Here is an 18398-nt window from a genome sequence, read left to right as displayed (position 1 = left end):
CTGTTATAATTTCTGGGAGAGATGGTCAAAATGTGTGTGCGCGTGCCTGTGTGTAGTGCAAAGATGACTGGGTATATAGAATTTTCAAGTACAGCCTACAAGCAGAAAGGAAGGTTAACTCAGGAGTTATTATTAGAGATGTTGGAAATCATGAGGGTAAGAAAGCTCGCATAAAGGCACTTTACCTGAATGCGCGTAGCATTCGTAACAAGGTTGATGAGTTAACGGCACAAATCATCGCGAACAAATATGATTTGGTAGCCATTACGGAGACATGGTTACAGGTTGATCACGACTGGGAGTTAAATATCCAGGGGTACCAGACTATTCGGAAGGACAGACAGGAAGGTAAGGGAGGTGGTGTAGCTCTGATATTCAAGGACGACATTAGGGCGGTGCTGAGAGATGATGTAGGTTCTATGGAGAATGAGGTTGAATCCATTTGGGTGGAAATTAGAAACTCTAAGAAGAAAAAGTCATTGATAGGCGTAGTCTATAGGCCACCAAATAATAACATCACATTGGGGCGGGCAATAAACAAAGAAATAACTAATGCCTGTAAAAATGGTACGGCAATTATCATGGGTGATTTTAATCTACATGTAGATTGGTCGAACCAGCTCAGTCAGGGTAGCCTTGAGGAGGAATTCGTTGAGTGTATCCGTGATAGTTTTCTTGAACAGTATATAATGGAACCGACGAGGGAGCAAGCTATCCTAGATCTAGTCCTGTTTAATGAGACAGGAATAATTAATGACCTCATAGTTAGGGATCCTCTTGGAAGGAGTGATCACAGTATGGTTGAATTTAGAATACAGATGGAGAGTGTGAAGATAAAATCCAATACCAGGGTCCTGTGCTTGAACAAGGGGGACTACAATAGAATGAGGGAGGACTTGGCTAAAGTAGACTGGAAACAAAGATTTTACGGTGGGACAGTTGACGAGCAGCGGAGGACTTTCAAAGCAATTTTTCAAAGTGCTCAGCAAAAGTATATTCCAGTGAAAAGGAAGGACTGGAAGAAAAGGGGTAATCTGCCATGGGTGTCTAAGGAAATAAGGGAGGCTATCAAATTGAAAGAGAAGGCATACAAAGTGGCCAAAAGCAGCATGAAACTAGAAGATTGGGAAAACTTTAAAGGTCAACAGAAAGCTACAAAAAGAGCTATAAAGAAAAGTAAGATAGAACATGAGAAAAAACTAGCACAGAATATAAAGACAGATAGCAAAAGTTTCTATAAATATATAAAACGAAAAAGAGTGGCTAAAGTAAACGTTGGTCCTTTAGAGGATGAGAAGGGGAATTTAGTTATGGGATATGATGAAATGGCCGAGGCATTGAACAGGTATTTTGTATCGGTCTTCACAGTGGAGGACATTAAAAACATGCCAGTAATTGACAAAGAGACGAACGTAGGTGAGGACCTGGAAACAATCATTATTACGGAAGAGGTAGTGTTGGGCAAGCTAATGGAGCTATGGATTGATAAGTCTCCTGGCCCTGATGGAATGCATCCCAGGGTACTAAAAGAGATGGCGGGAGAAATAGCAGGTGCACTGATGGTAATTTTCCAAAATTCGCTGGACTCTGGGGTAGTCCCAGCTGATTGGAAAACAGCAGATGTGACGCCACTGTTTAAAAAGGGAGGTAGACAAAAGATGGGGAATTATAGACTGGTTAGCTTAACCTCTGTAGTGGGGAAGATGCTTGAGTCTATTATCAAGGAAGAAATAGCAGGGCATCTCGATAGAAATTGTCCCGTTGGGCAGACGCAGCATGGGTTCATGAAGGGCAGGTCATGCTTGACAAATCTTTTGGAATTCTATGATGACATTACGAGCAAGGTGGACAATGGGGACCCAGTGGATGTGGTGTACCTAGATTTCCAAAAGGCCTTCGACAAGGTGCCGCACAAGAGGCTGCTGCATAAGATAAGAATGCATGGCGTTAGGGGTAAAGTATTAGCATGGATAGAGGATTGGTTGACTAACAGGAAGCAGAGAGTGGGGATAAATGAGTGCTATTCTGGTTGGCAATCAGTCACTAGTGGTGTGCCTCAGGATTCGGTGTTGGGACCGCAATTATTTACAATTTATATAGATGATTTGGAGTTGGGGACCACGTGTAGGGTGTCAAAGTTTGCAGATGACACTAAGATGAGTGGCAGAGCAAAGTGTGCAGATGACTGTGAAACTTTGCAGAGGAACATAGATACATTGAGTGAGTGGGCAAAGGTCTGGCAGATGGAATACAATGTTAATAAATGTGAAGTCATTCATTTCGGTAGGAGTAACAGTAAAAAGGATTATTACTTGAATGGTAAAAAGTTGCAGCATGCTGCTATGCAGAGGGACCTAGGTGTCCTTGTGCATGAATCGCAGAAGGTTGGTCTGCAGGTACAGCAAGTAATTAGGAAGGCAAATGGAATTTTGTCCTTCTTTGCTAAAGGGATCGAGTTTAAAAGCAGAGAGGTTATGTTGCAGCTGTATAAGGTACTGGTGAGGCCGCACCTGGAGTACTGTGTGCAGTTTTGGTCTCCTTACTTGAGAAAGGATATACTGGCACTGGAGAGGGTGCAGAGGAGGTTCACTAGGTTGATTCCGGAGTTGAGGGGGTTGGCTTATGAGGAGAGACTGAGTAGATTGGGATTATATTCATTGGAGTTCAGAAGAATGAGGGGGGATCTTATAGAAACATATAAAATCATGAAGGGAATAGATAAGATACAAGTAGAGAGGATGTTTCCACTGGCAGGTGAAGCTAGGACAAGAGGGCATAGCCTCAAGATTAGAGGGAGCAGATTTAGGACTGAATTAAGAAGGAACTTCTTCACCCAGAGGGTTGTTAATCTATGGAATTCCTTGCCCAGTGAAGTAGTTGACACTTCTTCAGTAAACGTCTTTAAAGCTAAGGTAGATATCTTTTTGAACAATAAAGGAATTAAGGGATATGGTGGGAGCCTGGGTAAGTGGATCTGAGTCTACGAAAAGATCAGCCATGATCTTATTGAATGGCGGAGCAGGCTCGAGGGGCCGGACGGCCTACTCCTGCTCCTAGTTCTTATGATTTTATGATCTTATGATTTGACCTGTAGGGAGATGGTGGTGTAGTGGTAATGTCACTGAAGTCGCACTCTGAAAACCAGGGCTAATGCCCTGGGACATGGGTTCAAATCCCACCATGGCAGCTGGTAGAATTTAAATTCAGTTAATAAAATCTGGAATTGAAAGCTAGTCTCAGTAATGATGCCATGAAACTAGCATCGATTGTCATAAAACCCCGTCTGGTTCACTAATGTCCTTTAGGGAAGAAAATCTGCTGACCTTACCGGGTCTGGCCAACATGTGACTCCAGACCCACAGCAATGCGGTTGACTCTTGACTGCCCTCTGAAATGGCCTAGCAAGCCACTCAGTTGTCAAGGGCAATTACGGATGGGCAACAAATGCTGGATTTTCTGGCAACACCCACATCCCATGAAAGAATTTTTAAAAAGTTAGGATTGTCATTGTTTTGCCCTTTCCTGATCAATCAGCTGAGACCAAATTGTTTATATATTCATTGCCTGTTCATTCTCTAATTCACCAGAACCTCATATTCCCTCACCTTTTTACTACATTGTGCAACTATTGGCTTGTGTCTTGCCTGCATTAACCCACCCAAGATCATCAGTTGAAATCGAAATCTAGGAATAGTGATACTTTTTGACACATACACATGAAATGATAAACTCATAGTTGCAATCGTGTTTTTTTACAAAAAAACCTCTCCCCTTTAGGGTCACAGTCATTTACAACATACATACAGGTTTCCCTGTAGTTTGCTCCACATTCTTTGTTTGACATGGGCATTAACAGAGCTTCAGGAAGGAGTCATAATTTAAGTGTAAAGCAGAAATTATTTTTAATAAACAAACTACCTTGGAAAGGGGGTGGAGAAACATCAGAGGTAATGGAGGAACTAAATGGGTAATTATGGGCCTGATTTTGTGTTAAGAATAATGGTGAGGCTAACGGTACTCAAAGATACGCTGCTCCTCCACAGAGTGCACTGTTGCAGTCCTTACTGACAGGCTCGGCACTGAAATACTGCTATGATGTGAACTTGCTTACTTGCCCAGTCTTTCCACACTAAAGATGACTGGAAAAGTTAGGTCTCATGCACTCAGCAGCAAGTAAGTTTTTAACGGCATGGTAATTATAATTACTGCTGAACAACCACTGTGGCCCTTTAAAATTCAGTTTTATAAATGTGAAGTTCCATTCTGTCAGAAGAAAATTATTGGAAATTTTAAAAATCTATTTACTGTTTTGTCTGTCTCTTTTATCTTTCCTTTAATCCCATCAATATTTCCCAATCTTGATGTAAATGATGTATATCATTTAAATCCAATTTATATTTCATGGTTTAGACTCCGCGTGCCTCAGTGAGGATTCTTCAATCTGATTTGTTGAAGAATCCTCACTGTTTCTTGCCCTGTTGAAACACCACACATCCCCTATAGAGGGCACCACACTGGAAAAGACACCAGATTAGAGCAAGTCTCTGCTTAAAAGCCTGCAAAAATTCAAGTGGGTAGCTGTCAGTGAGGTGAATGGCAAGTGCCATTCCTTCGCTGCTGACTGCAAAATTGGGGCTGTTGTATTTTGTTGGTAATTAACGTATATAAATATATTTTACTTTAATGTATTAAATAGATATTTTAATTAAATCATGCCAGATTTCTTGTGTTTTTTATATTTTCTGGGTATTTTTCTGGTTGCTCCTTAGGTATTGATGTAATCTGATGAAGGGCTTTTTTTTGTATAGGTTTACCAATACCTTAGTACTTTTAGCAATGCCGTGAGACTCTTAACTAGTAAAGGCAATGAGCGGTGAAAGAGCTAGTTTCCGCATTCAATTGTCACCAGATTACTGCCAGATTCCATGGGATTTTATGTTTACTAATGTTTAACCTGAAGTATTTTCATGAGATAATTATCTCTGCTTTGTCTGTTTAATCATGATAAGCACGCATCCAGTTCACAAAACTGTATGTTGACCTTTATCTGTCGTGCTAATTCTGACCAGTCCAAAGCAATGGCGGCAGATCAATACATAATCACTTGGATTTGTATCCAGGTCAACACATTTCTTCACCATTTTTTTTTCTCTCCTTTTTTCCTCTCTGTCCCTCCCCTGAGGGATTTCTTACTGGGGTATTGTTCCTCGGTAGCAGGAGTCCTCTAAAGGTTTCTTTTATCTTTACAAAGCCATCTGCGTTATTGTTGAGCCAGTTCTCTGTGATGCCTGATATCATTATATTTCTTTTATCTTCTTTTGGGCCTCCTTATCTCGAGAGACAATGGATACGCGCCTGGAGGTGGTCAGTGGTTTGTGAAGCTAGGACATCAGTATCAGTCTGATTAAAATGCAGTCTGCCCTGTCTTTCTGTGCAATGTTTTCATTCTACTCTGTTCATTGGGGTGCCTATGAGAACCATGTCTTCTGGCCAATGTTGTTCCCTTTCGAGACATTTTTCTACATATTCCCTTTCATTCCGTACTCTAGCTCAAGAAAGATAATGTACCATTTGGGACTCCCAAATGTGGTTTTAAACAGGTTGTTTATCCCCAATTACTGAATCCCCCACAACCACTCATCTCATGAATGGTGTCTTTCTTTTTCCCTCTCCCTCCCCCTCTCCCACCCCTCTTCCTCTCCCTCTCCCTCCCTCCCTCCCTCCCTCTCGCTCTCCCTCTTTCCCTCTCTCTCTCCCCCTCGCGCTCGCTCTCTCTCGCTCGTCCTCTCGGGTGACCACCTTTGCAACGTGTCTTCCAGAGTCCTTTGCTCCCCACATGCATTGCAGGCTGAGTCAGCATCCCTCTGCTCCAGAAACTATGGGCTAAATTTTTCTGTTGATCATCCATTTTCACCACCAGGGCAAAATTGGGAGCTGACCCCATGCCAGCAGCACCCTCTGGCAACATTTTAATGGCAGCGTCCAATTATCAGGTTGCCGACGGGGCTGCAGTCCAATTGAAGATGAAGGCCTGCCTCCCAGAGCTGCAGTTCCAATCAGAGGGCTGGCAGCTCAGTGTGGCCACTACTGAGGCTGCAAGTCGAGCATGAGGGTGCCTACATGCTGAGGTGCCCTGAAAGAGGAGGTATGTTCTTTGAGCAAGCCAGGCAGGCAGACCCCACTGATTGGAGTGGGGTGGCACAAGGTCATAGTCAAGTGGCGAGCCTCAGCTATGGCGGTGTCATTGCTGCCAGGGGCCCCTCTGTGGGCCATGGAGCAGCCATTAAGGGGGCCCCTACTCTTGGAACCCACTGGAAGGCCGCCAGGGTTTATGTGGCGCGCTCCCAATGCAGCAGTGGGCCCTTCTGATGCAGGCAAAATGCAGTTGGGGTAGGAAGTGGCCCTTAATTGGCCACTTAAGTGGCTCCATTGGCTGCACAATGGGCAGCCACACCGTTCAGGTTCCTGCTTCTGGTAATATGCCATGCCAGTGGAAAGATGTCGGGCTCCCCTCCTGACACCGTCCCCTGCCATATTACCAGCTCGTTACCATAGGACTAGGTATATTATTTAATAGAAAGTCGACCCGCTATGAGCCCCTTTTGCGCTACTGCAGCAGACCAATTTTGTCCCCATGGGCTTACAGAATTGAAAGTATTTTTATTGGAGAAAGGAAAACTAAGTGGGAACATGCCTTTTTAGCAATGAGCAGGCTTCCTCATAACTGTTAACATTTAGATCGTCTCTCCCAAAGTAAGAGGAATTAAAAGCACCTTTGCCTCTGGAGTGTAGTAAGCCTGATTTACTATGACCATCCAATCCAAAAGTTTTTTTTTGATGTTTTAGGGATTTAATTTGCACACAAACAAGGGGGAAAAACCAGTCAAATAAAATTGCAACTTCCTACTGTCATGCCCAGTACAGGCATGTCCTATTCATAATTTTAAATATAGACTATATTTAGCATAGCATCTTCTGGAAATTAATTTCCCTTTTGTTTTAAATGAACCAAAGTGGACATGGGCTGTAAAGATGGCCATGAAAGGTTGGCTGACTTTCGGCCTGTGTATTCAAGAACTGACTCACCGTCTGAAAGGGCAAAAGAATACCTCCCAGACTAAGAGGTGTCATCTACGCCCATCCTGAAACCATAGGGAGACTTTCCTTAATTGAATGGTTTTCTCCTGAAACACACAAGGTGATTGTCTTAACCCTCCTCAGGATGAATGTATTAGAACAATAAACAGGATGAGGCTAATCAACCTAGATGCCCACCATATTTGGAAAGGGAACAGTGAGAAGGCATATGATGGGGCAGCCATTTTGGTCTCCTTTTGAAAATACAGACTGCAGAAAAAGCAGAAAGCAGACCCAGCAGTACCATCGTGCCTTAAAAGAACTGAAGACTGTAACATCTTAAAGTCTCTGAAACTGTTCCTTTTCAAGTCCACCAGTCCAGAAAACCAACCTCCTAATAAGTCTGCAAGCAACTAACTTTGTGACCTGCTGAAAACCAATGTCTTCAAGAGAATCCTGCAATGACTTCAATCTACAATTCCGGCCATCAAATCCACCTAACTACATTTCAGGAGTGAAAACGCCTTCTTCAGGCCCACAACACTTCTACCCCAAGACGAGCTAAATTGCGTGATTTATGAACTATTCCTTTTGCTTGTAATTTGTAAAAAAAAAAAATGCACTATCCTTTTAACGGCTTTCTTTCTCGTTTGTGTATATGTATGTGTGGGTATGTGTGTGGTGAGTGACGTACCATTACATTTTCAGGGTGAATGTGTGAATGAAAATAAGGCTGTGTTTGTTGACAATGGAACCACTAGGTGGCGCAGTACTGGCACATGTGCAAATGCAGCCTCTTCCACTGGAATGTCAGTGTCTGCGACATCTCAGGCAGCTGCCAGTAGTAAAGATGGCGCTGCTCAATTTATCACAAAAAACAAATTCAACACAAAAATCCCCTCAATGGCTGCCATCGCCGCCTCCATCCCACCCCCTGCTCCCTCCTGCCATTGCACTCTTCTTTGCCGTTCCCTCATGCGCTCGTCTTCTCGTCGCACGCTGCATGCTGCCTTATCTTAGCCACTTGCCCTTGCCTCACCGCTCTTCCCCGCATCTGGCCGCTTGCTCCCCGCTCCTCACACCCCCCACCCACTCGCTCCAGACAGCGCTGCTTGCCTCATCTCGGCCATTTGCTCCCACGTTCGATAGTTCCCTGCCGCGCTGCCCCAAGAAGCAAGACGGGCCACGAGGGGTGACGTCGTTGCGTGGCGACGTTATGCGCGTATCCATACTGCCAAGCTGGCAAATGTTCGCACGCACTGATGACGTCCACGATTGCTCTGCGCATGCTCTGCGTTGTCAGGAGTCACTTTGTAAAAATAATCCTCTATTTAAACCCATGAAAAGCGTGCTGCTGGTTATTCAAATTGGCCATACACTTAAGCAGTTAAGAAACACACACATCTTTCTTTTCAAAACACGCTGATAATGGACAGCAAAGGGAAAAAGAACTGGGGTTCCAGTTCTCTCTCAATTCTGTCTGTAACTGCTACTATTGAGGCACTGCCAGAAACTATTAAATGTAGTCAAACGAATGGAACAACAAAGCTATGTTTAGCCCAATCAAAAGGACATAACCACCACAACTATAATATCAACCAAAACTATCAACAAGCAGCACAACAGCCTTTTAAACATCAGAGATATCACAGACAAACTTGAAAGGAGACTGAAAACCACACCCTGTCCCTCTTCGTTCAATTACAGAATAATGGAGAGTCTTTATCATCTTTGTGGAGGTCCTAGTAAATGGTTGACACATCTGCTTTATGTAATAGTTGCTGTATTTTATATAACAGGTGGTGGTTTTGTCAGTTGAAACATATTGTTAAGCTATCTCTACGTAGTCAGCTGCTGCTCTTCTGTATGCACTATCGTCTGTTTGAAATGCATGCAAATTATCTGGAATATAGATCTTATAGTTGGGGGTGTAACTTTTCCTTTCAATCTGAGTTATGCTTATTGGGGAAGATAGGCAATGCACTCCGAGCTTCAGGCAAATCCAGTTTCCCTTCAGTAAAACAGAGGAAGTAACTCCTTATAAGGAGCTTTGAGTCTGTATTGGAATGAACATGAAAGTGATCTAAGCAATGACCTTTCATTTATCCCAAGGCGTTAGCCAGCACCTGGACTATCTCAATGAAGGGGTTACATACTGAGGAGAATGAATTTCCACAGGAGTTCTCTCATGTCTGCTACAACTTTTGTGAAAGAGCCGCCAAAGCCCCAGAAAAATGGCGTAATAGACTGGAGAAAGTGTAGAAAAGATTGACAAGGATATTGCCAGTATTGGGAGGCTGCAACTATTGGCAAAAATTTCTCTTGAAACAAAAAGACTAAGAGGAGACCTGATAGTAGTGTTCAAAATTATGAAGGAGTTTAATAGGTTGGATGTGGAAAAGGTATTTCCACAGAACAGGGGGCATAAATATGAGATAGTCACTAATAGATCAAATAAAGAATTTAAGAGGGATTTCTTTACACACAGAATAATGAGAATGCAGAACTTGCTGGCACGTGGAGTGGTTGAAGCAGATAGCAGTGACACAGTTACATGAAGGAGAAGGGATTAAGGCAATATGGGGATCGGATAGAAAGAAATAATTAGAGTGGGAGGAGGCTTGTGTGGAGTATAATTACCGAAACTGGCCTGTTTCTGTGCTGTAGATTCTATACCAATCTATGTAACTTCTCTCAGAATTATCTAAAAGTATTGTGACCGTTGTGCGGGCAAACGTAGCAGTCGTTTTGTGCACAGTGAACTCCTGTTGAGGACCCAGGGAAGGTGCCCCCAGGATCTTCGACATGGCAGCCTGCTTTTGCTTCACGTCCTGCTGTGGTAGCTCCAAAGCTGCGGCTGGAAATGCAAACGCTCAGAATTGTTGGCCAGCCATCTCCAATTTTCTTCCCTATGGCAATGAAGCAACTTTTTAAAGTAGCAGTTGTGTGATCTGTTCCGCCCATTGCTGACAGTAAATTCCTGCCAGCTAACCCAGTGTGAGCTTGGAACTCACTGGGCATAAGCGATGAGATAAGCCTTGGGAATTCCCATCACATCAGTTTTGTCGGGAGCTTTACGCTTATTGCCTTCTAGGGAAAATCGGATCTGTGATTCATTGGAAACTTTACACTTGCTTTTTTTAAATTTCTAACGTCTGTTGGCTTCCTAAAATGTAGAAGCAACAAGTCTGATGATGAATCTTCCATAGAGATTTGATCACTGAAATTCTCTTTGTACGATACTTCAGTAAAATTGGGTGTGGGTTAATGTAGACCATGACAAGGTTATACCTTGTTCTCTGGTTCTACTTTTCTGGACATGATCTGTATTTAAAGGGAGGGAAATTCGAAACATTGAGCTAAATTTTACCAGCCTTTTGGGGATGGGCTGGGAGGCGGGTAGGCTGGCAAAATGGCATGGGAAGGTGTTGTGGGGTGGGGAAGATACCCAACGTCTTCCCAAAGCCATGCTGTTTTGCCAGGAGCAGTAAAGCTGGTAAATTGGCTGCCTACAGGGAGGCCAATTGAGCTACTTGAGTGACGAATTAAAGGCCACTTCCTGTCTCCACAGGCATTTTCCCTGGGTTAAGGGGACCAGCCGCCGCATGGGGAGACTGCCCAGTGATACCTGGCAGCCTCCCAGCAGGCTCCAGAGGGGGCCCCTCCTTTAGGGGTACTCCATGACCCACAGAGGCCTCCCCGGCAGCAATGGCCGCCCTTGCGGCAACAGTAGTGCTGCCTGCCCTCAGCGACACCCGCCCCCCTCCCCCACAATTGCCAGAGCCAGGCTCCAGCTACCCCCAACACCACTTACCCCATTTCAAGGTTGCTCAGCCATTGAGCACATTCACTCTGCAGCTGCAGCCTCAACAATGGCCACCACTAGCGGTGTTGCTGCCAGCCCAATCATGCTGAGTTGCCAGCCATCTGATTCACTGCTGTCCACTTAATTGATTACCACTGGAAAAATGTGGCCCTGGGTCCTGCCTCCTGCTTTCGGCCTAGGTGGCGGGACTTCTCACACCCCAGAAAAATTCTGCCATTATTTCACTGAGTGTGTGGTAAATCTATTTGTAATGCTAGGCCCCCACCTGCCAAGAATGAGACACATTAATTTTGTCATAAACATTGATATTAAACTGTTACTGGAGTGAAAAAGACTTATTAAACAGGTCAGCCGTGGCTGGAAAAGACATTTGCATATTAACAGATGGTGATTGGAAGGACAAAGGACCATTCCCTGAGCCATTCAACCCATAGTGGACCTTGCTCACCAGGTATTGTGTGTAAGAGGAGCATTCCAGAGACTGCTGAGATGATACAATCCAAGACGTAGCCAGACCAGTTACTCACATGACTAACCTGCTTGGCAACCTGAGTTTTTCTGAACTGTACAAACAGTTTGAACTGAGAAAGTCTGTTTGCTCCTGAACTGAGAAGATCTCTCCTGTCTGCTCCCATCTCTTTCTCACAAGCCTCTGAATCCACTGAAGGCGCATGAACCCCAAAAGAGAAAATCTCTTACAGCGAACAAGGTTTCAGAAGAATACTGGGCCCCAACGAAAAGCAAAACCTACCTACAAACAAGGACTCTACCGTGAGCTCGAAGAACCGTAACAGAAACTCTTCAGATATTGCCTCAAATTTTTCCACTTTATTCTTCTCCTCTTTTCTGTCTCTATTTGCATGTGTGTATCATGTATGCATGCTAGCGTGGGCATGTCGTGTATCTGTAGGCATCAACTGAATTAGAGTTCAAGTTTAATAAATTTCAACTTTTCTCCTTTAAACCTAAGAAAGTCTGTTTGTGCTGGTTTCTTTGCCTTATAATTGGAAAACGGTAAACAAGGATTCACCAAGGGGGGAACTGAAAACACAGTGTGTTTAGAATAAAACCCAGTTACAGTAAGACTAGGTGAGGGCTGAAAGGGAACCCTAGACCTCTTTCTCACCTGATTGTAATGCTATCAAACAGGCTTGCTAGAGCGTAATGATTCATTCAAAGGCAAATAAGATTCTTTTTTTCCAGAAAGTAATATTTTCAGATACAGTATATGTCTAATTTGAAAGGGGGCCTACAGTAGGCATAGCACAATTGATAGGAACAGGTGAATTTGGACCTATGGTTCGCATGTTGGCGAGGGTTCATTGTAGTACCCATCTTTAAAATGGATAATTGAGCAATTCGAATAATTAGAAACTGATTAGCTTAATATGCGTGGTAGGGAAAACTTAATCTTTATGAAGGATAACATTACCTTGTGTCAGATAAAGCAATTAAAAGGGAAGATAAAACAGCAAGAATTTTAGTGGTTGGGGGGTTCAGGGGCGTTCAGAGTGGTTGGAAGCATTTAGTAGTGTCCTACAGTGTTCATTTCTGTTCACTCTGTATATCATTGATTTGGATGTATAGGCCTAGTGTGAGTGGTGTCAGCATTTTCAGATGATAGAATTAACTCCACGTCCTTTCACAGACCAACGGAAGCTGCAAATTGATATCATTAAGATGGGGGAATGGATAGACAAAATGGCAGATGAAATTCAATGTTAGTAGGTGTGAGACAATAGATTTTTAAAAAAACCGAATGCAGCAGTTTTATGTTCTGAATATATGTAAGCGTGGAGCTGTGGAAGAGCATTCGAGAGTACAGATTCACACATTAAAGGCAGCACCTGAGGTTGTTAAGGCCATAAAAAGCTATTGGAATTCTAGGTTTTACAACTAGAATTATAGAACATCAAAGCCTATATAAATGATGAGCCTCTATAAAATTTTAAGAAAACTTCAGTTACAGTACTATGTTTGATATTAAGCTCCTCACTAAAGGAGGTATATTGAGACTCTGCTGCCTGTATGAGTAAATACAAGAGAGATTTGGAAAATTGTGTTTTTCCTCGTTTAGGCTAGCGGAGATTACGGGCGATGTGATAAAAATGTTCAAAATTATGAAAGGATGGGACATGGTAATGAGTAAATTGTTTCCAGTAGTTGAGGGGTCTAGAACAAGGGGATGTAGATACAAGATTGAACATAAAAGATTTGGAACAGAGAGAAAGAGAAATTTCATTAGGCAGAGAGTTGTGAGGATGTGGAATTCAATTGCATGGTTGGTACTTGAGGCAGAAACTGTGTCAGCATTCAAGGTTAGATAGGATAGGCGAATGAGGGAAAATGGCTGAAGGGATATGGGAACATGGTGGGTAGTTATGATTAGGATCTCTTTGCTCGCATGGAGATAAACACTGATAAAGGCTGGTTGGGCCAAATGAACTATCTTCATGTTGTAACTTCTTTGTGTTTCTACATATAGGATTTTCCAGGCCTTGTATACTGGAAGGAACATCAAACACTCAAAAGATTGATTTGAATGATTCACCCATTACATAAATCTGCAGGTGTTTAAATCCCAAGCTTAGGGTCAACCTATTGCTACCTCATGACATACCTTGCCTTAACATTTATTAAGTACATGACATCATTAAGTTTGAACAATGAGCTTTGGCTGTTATTTTCATTTCTCAAACTTATTTGCCCCAATTATGATAATTTATTACTTTCAGCAAAATGATTACTGAAAGACACTGAATATTGTAATATGAAGAAATACTTGCATTTATATAGTGCTTTTCACAACCAGAGGACCTCACAAAGCACTTTATAGCCAGTGAATTACTTTTGAAATGTAGTCACTGTTGTAATGTAGGAAATGCAGCAGCCAATTTGTGTACAGCAAGCCCCCACAAACAGCAATGTGATAATGACCAGATAATCTGTTTTTGTGATGTTGATTGAGGGATAAATATTGGCCAGGACACTGGGGATAACTCCCCTGCTCCTCTTCGAATAGTGCTATGGGTTCCATTACGTCCACCTGAGTGACCAGACGAGGCCTCAGTTTGGCGTATCATCCAAAAGGCAGCACCTCTGTCACTGCAGTACTCCCTCACTATTGCACTGGATTTTTAGCCTAGATTTATGTGCTGAAGTCCTGGAGTGGGTGATGAACCCACAACCTTCTGACTGAGAGGCAAGGACATGCATCAGATCCAGCCTGTTCTCTTAATGAGTAGACAAGCAGGTTAAAGCAAAAAGCACCAAAATCTCTAGCTACTTCTCTTTTTAGTTATGTTTGCTCTTTTTTTGAAAGTTTATTAAGGGGGTCTTTTATTCAACAATAAATAGCAGCTCAGCCAAAGAAATGCTAAATTGTTATGATGACATTTAGCTTCTTGTTCGGATAACTTTGGGACATGTTGTTGAATCACAACATTTCAATAATGTTCTCTGGTGGCTGGGATTCACAGGAAAAGTACAAAGGCATTAAAATTTCTCACTTCAATACGATAATGAAGAGTCACAATTCGTTTGTTTATTTCTTCACCTGGCATGCCTATAAATGCGTGTGGAATGGAATATTTAGAGAGAGTTCCTGTACAGACATCCTTGTTTGTGTTTTTGTTGTTGCCAGCTTTCTACCCTCTTTTGAAAGCATCAGTTCTTTAGGTTGTAACTCCATGGATGTTAGGTGCCATCCAGTAACTTGATAGAAGTGACCATTATTTATTCATTTTGATCTGTGACAATGAGAGTCTGCAGGCTGTTTAATCTGTCGAGAGCATCACAATCCACCTTCACCCTATTGTCACCTTACACCCAAGTATGGACTGCCAGCAGGGATTGATGGATAGTGGTCAGGAATTGGAATTTTGCCCATTATTTAACCCCTCTTTCCCACCCCCACCTTCCCTAACCCAGGGACACTGAGACCAATTGCAGTGTTCATACCACTGCCGTTGCTGAAATCAATTAACACAGACCAGGGGCCAAACTTGAGACTTTCCTGGTTTGCATAACCTTCTTCCAGTGGTATGACATTCCCTTTCCCAATTCCATGTATTCTTACTACCCTTCTGAGTCAGTGTTAATTTGCATGACCAATCTATGCTGTGTACTCATTCTCACTGGGACCCCTTACTGCTTATACAAGAGAGCTTTCATCCTATCTGCCTTGACTTTTGTTTTAAAAAAAAAATACATATAAAAGGGCAATTTTCTAATCAACTGGTCTTCCCAAGACTATAAATGTGACTAGACTGTGCCTTAAGACAGTCAAGTATTCGTTATTTTGAAATTTGGCTCTTGCATGAACCTGATTAAAAAGAAATGGTCCAAACCTTATCAAGAGTTACTTTTTACTTTCATTTGACATTTATATCTCATCTTATGTTTTACTGAAAAATAGCACCTTGAAAATGTCAATAATTGGTACTCATTCTAATGGATTGTTGAACCTCTTCACAAGTACATCCAGCTTAAAGTCTATGCTATGGAATTTTGCATTGAAGATTAATTCCTCAATATTCTTCCTTGGCCGGTGGCAACTGTTGTCCATCAAGAAGTGTGAGGGCCTGGTGCCCAGGGCTCTTCTAAAACTCAATTGAACCAGCCACTTGGAGGCCCCATGTGAGGATAACTAGAGAAAATGTTTCCTCTGTTTTTTATGCCTCAGCTTCTTTTCTGTACTTCCCCACAGTAGCATAGCTGAAATTGAGAACCCAACAAGGCAATGGAATGAAGCTGGGTCCCATCACTCTTTGCAACTCAATATTCTGCAACAACATGCCTCATGTCATGCCATTGCTTAATCAACAATAGTAAAAACAAGTGTAATAGCATAAGAAATAGGAGCAGGAGCAAGCCATATTTCTCCTTGAGCCCGTCAATTGTTGTGGCAATTACAGACTTGCAGTATCTAGAGTACTGTACCATCTTACCAACTTTGTTATGGGAAAAAATAGGATGGTAAAAGGGGTTAAACATATACTTCTGAAAGAAGCTGGGTAAGCATGTTGCAGAACCTATTTCCACAGTGCTAGAATTCTCAAGTGAGCCATTAACCAGCAGCCTCAAAATAACTAACATTTGGTTGGATCCCAAACAGAAGTGAGTTGGCAAAGGACAAAGTTGTTTGATAGTAGACCCAACTTTCCTTTAAATGACCTCATTACAAATGATCTCTGCAGAAGTAATTTTCTTTCTATTGGCTTGCCCAGCGAGAGGCTTGCTATGAGAACCTGGACAGCAGCCCACAGGAAAAAGGGCGCTACTTTGCTTTGTTTCTGTAAAAGTCTGTGCTTGGTGTTGCACTTCTTGTGTCGTGTCTAAAAATTATCCTGAGCTGCTTTAGGTAAGTGCGTTTGGAGCACTGGCTCTTCTAATTAGTCCACTGTTAGTGTTTTGTTTAGCTGCTATTCATAAGAGATTGACTGAGGTTAGTCAGCCTTCCGATGATGAGAGTTAAACATTCAAAGTAGTATATTACTTGCACATGTAGAGTTTATCTTTTTGTGTAACTTCATCCGAAATTTAGTAGTAAATTTGTAGTCAGTAATAAAACACGGAAAATATTATATGAAAATATTATTCAACAAATGTATTTTTCAGTTTGTTTTAAACAAGATGTGATATTGCAAGGAGAGACAACTGTGCTAAGGGATATGTTGAACTTCCTGGACCTAACAGCTGTGGTTAAATAATGAAAAGCAAAGAAAATTGTAACTGCTATTTCCCTTAAAGTTTTGTCATATCTCCTGTGGAACACCTTGAGACATTTTACATGCTAAAGGCTCTATATAAATGTAAGTTGCTGTTCTTATTGTCATGCTAGTCAGAGTCTGTTGCTACTTTGGCTAGTATTACCTGTTCTAACTTCTTGGGCTTACTGTAAACATCGTAGTTAAAGTCCCAAAATTAATTTGCACACTGCACATGTTTTCATAAGTGCGACACCAATGAATAAAAGTTGTGTGTAATTCTGTTCACAGGTAAATAATAGCTTTAGTATTGTTTGTACTGTTTGTACTGGATAAGCTGAGGCTGAGATTCAACAGGGCATTCATTGAGAGGTGGAGTTAAAGGTTACAAAATCGATACAACTTGGAGCATGTAATAAATCATATTTATGTTGGGCTATTTTGCAAGCTGTACGTAAGTGAAGCACTATTGAGAGATTTCACTGCATGCTCTCTTTTAGCTCTCTTTTGGATTACTTTAAGTTTTCCCAGCACTTCGGTGTCGTCCAGGATAGTGTGTAATATGCCGTCTGCATTTTGAACCAGACTGCATGTTTTCATTTGGGAAAAATGACTTGCAGTTTGTTATTGCTTTATATTTTATGATCAAATGTCGAATTCGTTATAATCAGTGTTTTGACTGTTGGTTGACATATTTTGGAATTGTTTTCTATTTTTGTTTTATTTTCTAACCATTACCTTTTTTTTAAAAATCTTAGTGACACACTGACTGCCAATGGTGTAGCTATCTCCTGTGAAAGAAAAGTCATTACAGGTAGGTGCAGTGTTCTGTTGGTTTATATCCTGTTATACAGAAATACAATGTACATCATTTCTGTGCCCCTTCCACATAAAAGTATGTTCATAATTGCTAAGCGCCTGAGCGATAAAGGAATCGAGGATTAATTGATAGGGTGAGATGCATTAAGGTGAGAGGAGGCTCCGGTGGAGCATGAACACCAGTAGAGACCAGTTGGGTCAAATCACCTGTTTCTATGCTGTAAATTCTATGTAAAAATGGATAAACTGAACTTCATTGCATTTAACCCTTAACTAGCACCAACATAGGTTAGTATACTCCAACAGAAACCAATGTTGCTCATCTGTACTTTCAAATGAATACAGCACCTGCAAATAAATGAACTTTATTCAGTAGTAACCTGTATCAAAGATGTGCTAGTATTTTGAGTTTTTTGACGCAGGATTGCTGCTGCAACACTTAATGGTATAAGCCTAAAATTGGCAATATTAATGCACTGACACTTAAGACAGTGCCGATTTTAAGAGGCATGAACCGACCTGTTTTAAACAAGTTAGTGGCTTCATTAAAATAGTAACCTGAAATATGTCACATGAGCATGTTAATTATTCATATGCTTTTAGTACACAGTAATTTCTAGGCTCTAGACTTTTGGCTGAGAATCCTTAGGGAGACGAGCTGCAACAATAGTTTCTAGACAGGGGAAGGGTGATGTGGAGAACCTGTTGCTATCTGTCCCAAGTTAATATGCTGCTTGCCTAAATGATGATTGTCGTGTGTTTTTGAAAAAAAAAACATGGGTATAGTTGCAAAGAGCAACAATCGACCATCCAGCTGTTCTGACTGTCAGCTGGAAGCATTACTACATTTTGTAATAAGTGAATTTAGTTCAAGCATTCTTACACTACTGCCGTGTTTTGGGTTCTTCAACTCAAAAATGCTGCAGGCCCTGGCACATAACTGCAAAATCTATGACACATTTCAAATC

The 18398-nt window shown here is 41.9% G+C and overlaps 1 protein-coding gene across 4 annotated transcripts in view; it reads left to right on the top strand.

Moving 5' to 3' along the window:
* LOC137376248 (ras and Rab interactor 2-like) overlaps nucleotides 1-18398 on the top strand; it is a 182336-nt gene that overhangs the window by 86200 nt on the left and 77738 nt on the right. For 2 of the 4 annotated variants that reach the window (XM_068044414.1, XM_068044416.1), the window contains one exon: nucleotides 17370-17425. The gene's annotated coding sequence lies outside the window, so the exon portion shown is untranslated. Of the gene's footprint in view, nucleotides 1-16218; nucleotides 16266-16677; nucleotides 16717-17369; nucleotides 17426-18398 lie in introns of those variants that run through there. The other 2 variants (XM_068044415.1, XM_068044417.1) reach the window with 2 other exon arrangements.

The sequence above is a fragment of the Heterodontus francisci genome, chromosome 13 (genome assembly GCF_036365525.1).
Source record: "Heterodontus francisci isolate sHetFra1 chromosome 13, sHetFra1.hap1, whole genome shotgun sequence".
Lineage (NCBI taxonomy): Eukaryota > Metazoa > Chordata > Chondrichthyes > Heterodontiformes > Heterodontidae > Heterodontus > Heterodontus francisci.
The sequence above is the reverse complement of the archived record's forward strand: the minus strand, read 5'-3'. Positions and strand labels throughout refer to the sequence as shown.